Source organism: Echinops telfairi, unplaced genomic scaffold, assembly GCF_000313985.2.
Source record: "Echinops telfairi isolate 266 unplaced genomic scaffold, ASM31398v2 ScPeMD7_12;HRSCAF=54, whole genome shotgun sequence".
In the NCBI taxonomy this organism is placed as follows: Eukaryota; Metazoa; Chordata; class Mammalia; order Afrosoricida; family Tenrecidae; genus Echinops; species Echinops telfairi.
Genome location: NW_022103909.1, coordinates 5,890,664 through 5,899,674, shown reverse-complemented (window position 1 = coordinate 5,899,674; position 9,011 = coordinate 5,890,664).

The following is a 9,011-nucleotide window of genomic DNA, read 5'->3' as shown; positions in this document are numbered from 1 at the left end:
TGCTTTCATTCATGTAATGGTAAAAACAGGGAAAATCACATTGTTAATACAATATTCAGCCCACCAGCCAATACCCAAACCCCAAACTCACTGCTATCAAGTCCATTCCTACCCTTAGCGACTGGCGCTGTGGGACAGGGCAGAGCTGCTCCCGCGTTTACAAGGCTGCCACTCTTTATGGGAGTAGAAAGCCACATTTTTGTCCTGAGGAGCTGATGGTGGTTTCAAACTACTGACTTTGTGGTTAGCAGCCAAATGAGTAACTATTATACCACCAGGCCATAAGGAAAAACAAGGAAATTGTTAATATGAAAAGCAAGAAAAGAGTAACTTCTAAAGATGAGACTTTTGACTGTGAAGGGCCTTAGAGAGGAGCAGGAGGCTTCTGGGTAGGGAAGATAGTGGTAATCATTGTCTTTTTAAAAAATCACTTGAAAGCCTCAAGTGAGCCAAAATTTATAGGTTTTTACTTCTGTTTCTATGGATAATTCAATCATTATATTCAGCTTTGTTTTATTTGGCAGCTTCTATTATGAGTTTTATGAGACTAGGAATCACCCGATCTTATTTCTTTGTCTTTATGGCTTCATATTATAAAAATATAAAAATTGACATCCTTGAATAGCCTTTTCCCTAATAGGTATGGAGATGTTTTTAATTTCCTCACTTTAAATAAAGAGGTCTAATTTCTGCCAACTACATTTTGGACCTTGAAGAAGTGGAATATCTATTCACTAGGCAGCAATGCTCAACGGCAAACCAGTATTTTGTGGGATTGATAAGCAATGGCATAGGCTCGTGGGGCAGATCCTGGTTATTGGTTTTAAATGGTGATGGGATGAGGACAGGCATGGGCTTGTGTGGTAGTTACATAATCTGTTGTCAATTTGAGACTAGAGTAAAGGGGTGGAGTTTAGCCTGTCAATCAGGTCACAGCTTGATGACCTCATTTGGAGGCACTAAGGAGATAAATAGCTCGTTGGAGGCAGGATGCATGCTCACTCCCTGCGAAACATTACTGAGGAAAAAGCCTGATGGAGCTACACTGATGTAGCCAGAACTCCGAGAGCTGGAGGAGCCATGAAGAGACCCCCGCCAGTGCTGAGATGCTTCTACTGCCACTGGATCCACAAGACTTTCCACCCACTGACCTTCCTACATTCAGCATCATTGCATGTGCTGCATGAGACTGAAGAGGACTTTATGGATTGGTATCAGACATCTGAACTTGATCTGGATTGGGCTGGGATGTTTTCTCCATAATCAATTGCTCTTGTATATAAATCTCTTTCTTATACACATATGAGTGTCTATGATTTTTTTTTCTCTAGTCTGCCCAGACCAACACAACTTGGTGTGAAGTCACCTGACTGCCATGAGGAGGTGAATGCGCAGAGAGGAGAGGGGCAGCACTGGCTGGAGGAGATAACTGATGAGCTCACCATCCTCCAGACAGAGCTGACGGCGGCTTAGAGAAGGGAGGGGGAGAAGCAGAGCTTCTGGCTATGGCACATGGAGACCATGGTCATCTTCCTGTTTTGAAAGTGATGCAATCACTTCAGAACGCTTTCAGCCTTCGGTTGTGGTTAAAATGGGGACCGTGGGGTTGTCGAAACACCGCAGAACTGGCAGGCTTCCAGTGGTAAGTAAATCTTTTTTAAAAGGTGTTTATTTATTTATGTTTTAGTAAATCCTCCTACGCTACACTCAGACAAGTAAAGACTCACTTCCATTTTCCAAGGCCTCTTGGAAAGGAGATGCCGGGCTCTTTCCTCATATCTATTGCTTTCCAGATGTCTTTCAGGAGATCTGACAGAAATGCCCCCTCCTCCTCTTGGCCTCAGTGGAATCGGAGGGCAAGGCTGCCTGGGGCTTAACAATGCCTGTGGATGCTTCCCTTTCTTCCGAGGAGATAGGTCTCTGATCATAGCCCCAAGCTTCTGCTTTACATTGTTCTCTAGAACCCCTCCCTATGAAGAGAACTGCCCACAGATATCAAGCAGAGAGGCCGTAAGTCTCAAAGTCCACATTGTACCATAAACAGTGGTGATTTCAATGTTTTGATGGTGTGAAATTGTGGGACACTGATTGTCCACCATGCCCAGAGGTGGCTTGGGGGGTAACCATTTCTCTGCTGAGCAGCGCAGAACCACCAATGGCATTAGAAGGAAGGAAGGAAGGGTTTTGTTGTTTTAATACAAGAGGTATTTGGAAGCTGATATGGCGATAGATGGGCTAGGATGAACAGGAGATTGGATGTGCGGCTCGGAATCACCCTCGGAAGAGGATCGAGCGCCGTGTTCGGCATTCGATTTGGGCTGTCACCAGTAAACTTCACAGCTACTTGTCCTCTTGCTTCTCAGAGACCCAGACAGCTCTGTGGACAACAGCACAGCCTTACTGCAATTGCCCTACTTAGTTGTTCAGAGACTAACCTCAGTTCCCAGTTTATTGTCTTCTCATCCTTGTCTGATGTTGGGATTTAATTTGGTCTTACTCCCCTGAAAGACTGATCTTCAGATATCACTTATTTGTTAAGGGTGGGGAATTTCTGGTTGGTTTTTGTTTTGCTTTGTATCTCACTTTCAGGACAGAAGCTGGAAAGGCCAAAAGCAAGGGACAAATAGGCCTTCATTAAAAAAAAAAATCATTTTATTAGGGGATCGTACAATTCTTATCACAATCTATAGATCCATACATTGTACATTTGTACATTTGTTTCCCTCATCATTCTCAAAACATTTGCTTTTTACTTGAGCCCTTGGTATCAGCTCTTCATTTTCCCCCTCCCTCTAGGCCTTCATTTTTTAATGGCAAGAAGTCCTTAGGCTAAACATTGACCTAAATTACTGTGGTCTTAACAGTTCAGGAACTCAGAGGGAAGAGAAACACTGATTCTCAAAGCATTTAAAATTTTTCAAATTACAAAAAATGTTCTATTCATATTCTATCCCCTCTTAATTAGCTAAGAATCTTACAGTCAGCAAGAGAGTCCTGCCTTTGACACTGTCTCCAGTAGAATAAGAGAATAGATAGGAAGGTTTCTCCTTTTCACAGCGCTGGAGGCAGGCAGGGGCAAAGCACGCAGTCCTCTGACCCTGCGTTCTGAATAAACTCGGTCCATGCGAAGTTTGAGACCTTGATGAGGCCAGTGGTTGCGTACGCTGCTGGGGGCTGAGAAGGGAAGTGGGAACAGGCTAGACAGCTCTCATTTCAAAATGACAAACACCTTTCTGTTGGCAAGAGGTAGCAATTGCATGTGTTTTGAAAATAGCCGGTCTCTGTTCAAACAAAACCCAAACCATTTAAATGGTTGATTTAAATTTAAATTAAACCATTTAATTCTGAATTGGCGCCTGAGCTCACTGAAGCAGATGGCTAAAAGCCAGGGTAATGATAACGGCTAAGATAAGGCAGAGTTGGAACTTTGCAGTCTACATGTCCGTAAGGGAGCGGTTTCTTTGTCTAGATTCAGGCAGCATTAATTCATCTAGTGGACACGTATTCATAGGGGAGCCACCATGCACCAGGCAGTAGTAGTCTAGAAGCTTGTGGTACGCAGAAAACAAACCAAAGACCCAAACACTTGCCTTCAAACTGGGGGTGAAAGACTAAACAAGCAAAATGTAACAGGAGCTGATAGCTGACGCGGTAAAGAATAAAGCAGAGTAAAGAGATAGAGCAGGGGTTCTCCACCTTCCTCATGCCGTGACCCTTTCACACAGTTGCTCATGCTGTGGTGACCCCCCAACCATAAAATGATTTTCGTTGCTACTTCCTCACTGTCATTTTGCTACTGTTATGAATCGGGCGACCTCTGTGAAAGGGTTGTTTGACCCCCAAAGGGGTTGCGACCCACAGGTTGAGAACTGCTGGATTAGAGGGTTCTAGGGTAAAGGGAATGAGGGCAGTAGTTAAGCACGCCAGCTGTTGGGTGGCAGAAAGGTGTGTGGCATCCTGTTTCTGTAATGACTGGCAGCCTTGGGAACCCTACAGAGCAGTTCTGCTCTGTGACTCAGGAGTTGCTACCAGTTGGAATAAACTCCACGGCCATTTGCATGTTTTGGCTAGGTGGGAGCTGCTATTTGTATATGGTGGTGGTCAGGGGGCCTCCCCGATAAGGCCATATTTGATACGAAGGGAGTAAGGCAGAGCATTGTGTCCATCCTAGGGACGAGGGTTGCAGCCTATTGGTAGGCCTAAGGTAGTGGAGTAGCAAGGAGACCAGTGTGGCTGGAGGAGAGTCAAGCACAAGGTGAGGCAGAGAGGTGGACAGGAACTGAGGGGAGAGGTCAGATCGGTTGAGTTTGTTGTGGGAGGAAGGCCATGGGAGGCGCTCCAGCAGGATCCTGGTGCTTGAGAAATGCACGCCTATGCCTATCTGCCCCTCTGTTCTGCCGGAGAACCTAACGCTGCTGCCACTTCTTGAAATGCACACTGCACTTGGCTACCAGTGCAGTCCTCATTTGCATCTGTGGAACAGAACCCGAGCATACCTTCAGAGTGGTCGCTAAACTAGCTGACGGTGCCTTGCTGGCCCATGCGATGCCACCTGGTAGCAAAAAGGAAGCGTTAGACACCACTTTTGATAGCGATTTTAGGTCCTCTAGGTAGGGTGGTCAGAACCCGGCTAATTGGATTAGAATGAGATCTACAAAATGTGGTAGGCATTGTCTCTGGATAGAACATCGCAGACTTCCTCAAGAGATAAATGTGAAGAGATCTTGGAGATTTGCGTTAGCGAGCCTTGAAGAAACCCCTTTCTAAAATTCCCCTTAAGGCAATGGGCAGTCCCTACGCTGCCCTGACTCACAGCGACCCCGTGTGTCTTGGAGAAGAACTGCGCTCCATGGGGTTTTCATTGGCAGGTATCTCTCTTCTGAGGAGCTGCTGGGTAGACTTGAATTTCTAACCTTGGGGTCAGCAGGTGAGAATCGAAACACTTGCACCACTGAGGAACTTTTACCTGGGCATAATTCCCTTTAAATTGGGCTGATAACACGAGAGGAAATTGTGGAGCAAAATTGCCCGAAGGCACCAGACACGGTGAATCTTTCCAGGTAGCACAGCATTATCAGTGCCTGATGAGGAGGACTCTGACTTGGGGCCAAATGACACTTCAGCTGTTTCAAGAATGGTGACTTTCGAAGGGCAAAATCATTGGAAAGGCTTGGCAATGCCCGGGGCTCTGCACTCAACGTCATCAGTGGTTTCAGAGCTTCAGTGACCTCGGAGTCTGTGGCCAGTTTGCCCAGAAGCACTTGGGCTGGAACTGGTCGTGTCTGAAGAGTAGAAGATAGATGATCAAACATGCACTGGGAGATGAGGTTTAAAAAAAAACATCCTATGCAAGTGTTGATATGGGAGCAACTGTTGCAGTCGTCAGAGTAGAGAGGGGCACAGAATACACCATCAGAATGGGCTCAGATGGCATGCAGGGTCATTTTAGTAGTAATTTAGACTATATGAGAAGTTGGAGGCCCCTGGAAGTCTTGCTCAGAGAAAAGAAAGGCAGTAAAATGTTATCTAAGTTCACAGAGCAAGCAAGTGAAAGTCCCTCGTAGGCCTGAAGTGAGGGGTGGGGTTGTGCAGTTCACCTCGTGGACATATCGGTGACACTAAACCAAACCAACAAACCCAAAACTCAACTCACTGCCATCAAGTTGATTCCGACTCACAGCGACAGAGTACAAACTGCCCCTGTGGGTTTCTGAGACTGTAACTCGTGAAAGCCGTGTCTCTCTCCCAGTGACCCTAAAGCCTCTTGAAAATGGGGGATAGTTTGGTTGTGTTGAAGGTGGAACTATAGCCCCCCCAAATAGGTGTTGGAAGTGCCAACCCGTAGCTGCAAGGCAAAGATGGAATGCAATCGCTGTCCATAATGCAGCCAAATGTAGGGTAATCAACCAGTTGAGCCCATACCAGTCAGTGTAGAGTTTATCCTAAACCTAACCTGAGTTACAAAAGAGAGCAGACTAGACCCAGAGGCACACATGAGGACTGCTAAGAAATCAAGGGACATCTGGGCCCACCCACAGGAAAGGACCAACACGCTGGCACTGAGTGGACTTTTAGCCTCCAGAACTGTGGAAAAAGAACGTTCACGGTTCCCGCTGGCCTTCTCTGTGTTCAGCAGCACTCGGTAGCTAAGACGGCCTCCCTCTCCCTCTCCCCTCGGAGGCTCTTTGCGCATCATCATGCTCATGGGTGGGGTGGGGTGGGTGATGAACAGAACTGGTCGTCATAGCAGGCAGACCACTTTCGGGTACTGAGAAAACCTAGCCGACGTGACACAAACACAAAGCCCACAGCAACATGAGTATTCTCGACCTCTTGTCCCTTTCACTCTCTTGGGAGATCCTGTTATTACAGCTGGGCACCTGGTACCAGGGCAGATTAGGACGCTGAAACAAGCTTTGACTCATTTGTGTTAGAAAGACAAGGACATTTGTTTTACAGAAGAGAGAAAAATACATCCAAGAAGTGAAGGAAGTCGGGGAGGGAGAAAGCAATGGCTAGGAGTGGAAGAAAGTTTTGGGCCTTGTGTAAAAGAAGAGACTAGAGGCTATGTTGTTGTTGTTGTGTAAAAGGCGAGACTAGAGGCTATGTTGTTGTTGGGTAAAAGGAGAGACTAGAGGCTATGTTGTTGTTGTTGTTGTTGGGTAAAAGGAGAGACTAGAGGCTATGTTGTTGTTGTTGTTGGGTAAAAGGAGAGACGAGAGGCTATGTTGTTGTTGTTGTTGGGTAAAAGGAGAGACAAGAGGCTATGTTGTTGTTGTTGTTGGGTAAAAGGAGAGACGAGAGGCTATGTTGTTGTTGTTGTTGGGTAAAAGGAGAGACGAGAGGCTATGTTGTTGTTGTTGGGTAAAAGGAGAGACTAGAGGCTATGTTGTTGTTAGTTGGTGCCGACCCATAGCGACCTTATGCACAACAGAAGAAAACACTGACCGTCCTGCCTCATCCTCACCATTGTTTGTAGGCGGCGATAGCTATACCGTAATGTATGTGATGCCTAGAGGAGGGAAGAGGCATTTCAGATGTCTTGCTCTGTGCAGAGAATGAACCCCACTGGACTTTTTCTAGAGACGCTAATAAAAATATAAATTGCTTTATAATCTTTTTGGCTATTGGATGTGTTTCGATTTGTTTTTGGAATGTGCTATCTTGCTGAAATGGGCCGTGAGGTACCTTGGCTTCATAAAAGTTGTATTTGGGGGTTTATTGCCCGGGATTTGGGGACTAAGGTGCAGCAGTCCACTGCACCTTGATTTAAATGGTTGTCATGGCCCTGAGTGCAGGGAGTAGCTTCGTCACGATGGCTGGACTTGTAGTGCAAGAGAGGACCCCAGCTACGGACACTGAAACCAGAGCCCTAGCAGGCCCCGGGCAGGGGAGGGTGGCAGAGACATTCAGAGTCGCACACAGTCTTACAGAGAATGTGATGTTGGAACTGAATGTACATCTCTGCATGATGGGTTATGTCCCCCCCATGGGCTGATGAAGCTGGATGAAGGAAACACATGGAAGGTGGCTCTCAGAAGCTAGGAGACAGTATGCAGAGGAGTGAATTGGGCTTATTTTTGCTCACTATTCTCAGTCAGGAGCCCTGGTGGCATAGTGGTTATGAGTTGGGCTGCAATCCAAAAGGTGAGCAGTTCAAAACCACCATCTACTCAAAACAAAAAACAAAACAAAACAAAACAAAAAAACCGGGACTTTCTATTCCCATGAAGAGCTACAGTCTTGGAAACCCATAGGGGGCAGTTCTACCCTGCCCTATCGGGTTGCTGTGAGTCAGCATCGACTCAATGGCAGTGAGTGAGATGTCTCCCAGATGCCCTTTGCTCGGGAATGGACCCATTCAACAACCCTAGAGCACTGGCATCCACAGGCCCCCAGCCCTGTGGCCCAGCCAGCTGAGGCTCTGATTTGCCTTCTGCATCTGTACCCCTTATTTTTCAGAGACGAGATCCTTCTCCAAGGAACCCTGTGTACCAGTGGTTATGTGTTGGGCTGCTAATCACAAGGTCAGCAGTTTGAAATCAGCAAGCACCCCAAGGGAGAAAGAGGCAGCATTCTACTTCCATACAGAGTCACAGTCTTGGAAACCCACGGGGGCCATTCTTTTCTGTCCTAAAGCGTCGCTTTGAGGCTGGATTAACTCAACGGCAGGGGTTTGGTTTGAAGCCTCCTCCAACTCGCCCGTGTCTAATTTCCCCATGGAATTCTGAAATGATCTGGTTCTTCTTCCTGTATTTTCAAGTCCTGCTACTGGTCCACGCCCCCAGTTCCCACCTACCCTTGGCTCTCAAATTTCTGACCTGGAACTTGACTGGATCAGCCATACCCCTTGATCTCTGCACCTGTTTTCCATGTTCTTTCTTGCTTCTCCAAGAATCCCCTCTCCCTCTAGGCTCAGCAACTCCTGTACTAGCAGTAGACTTCATGGCCAGTGCCTCTGGACAGCATAATGTCAGCTTGTCATCCTATACTTGACATATATAGTATCCTCAACAACAGCGACAAAGGGCCTGTATGATGGCATCACCCAACTGCTCCTGTGGGGAGGCTATTTTGAATGTAGGGTCAAGGAGAGTGCTGCGACCAGAGGCCTTCCGTGGAGGCAGGGTCACTCTTATAGGTCGAAAGCAGGGACCTACCTGAAGGGTGAGGGGGCTGGCAAGATGAACTCCTCCACTTGAAGGGCAGACCAAGAGATATGAAGTAACAGATTCAGGCAAAATGCCTGAAAGTCATGCCAGCCTTATTTAGCAATTGCAGAGTTCCCCAAAGCAGGTGACCAGCAGGGCTGAACCATGTCTTCCTTTAGACCAAGCTGCTGTGGTGTGACCAGAAGTGTGTTGGCTCAAGTGCTGTCCTGTTTTCTGCTTCTGCTTCTTTTATACTTTTTGTGTTTAGACTTTTTGTAAATACCAGCCGACTTCTTTCTTTGTTTCTTTTCTTTTTTTGCCAACTTCTTTCTTAGGGAAACCAAGGAAAGCCATTTCTGT